Genomic DNA, 230 nt, shown 5'->3' with positions numbered 1-230 from the left:
GTCTAGTGCAAGGTACAGTGTGTTGGTTTGCTAGGGCTGTCATAACAAAGTACCACAGACTGAGTGGCTTAAAGAGCAGAAATTAATTTTCTCACAATTTTGGAGGCTAAAAGTCTGAGGTCAAGATGTCAGAAGGGTTGGTTTCTTACAAGGTGCCTCTCCTTGGCTTGTAGGTGGCCATCTTCTCCCTGTGTCTTTACATCATCAAATCGTGATTGTCTGTGTTCGTC

This window comes from Pteropus medius, unplaced genomic scaffold (genome assembly GCF_902729225.1).
Source record: "Pteropus medius unplaced genomic scaffold, Ma_sr-lr_union100, whole genome shotgun sequence".
NCBI lineage: Eukaryota > Metazoa > Chordata > Mammalia > Chiroptera > Pteropodidae > Pteropus > Pteropus medius.
Note: the sequence above shows the minus strand (reverse complement) of the source record.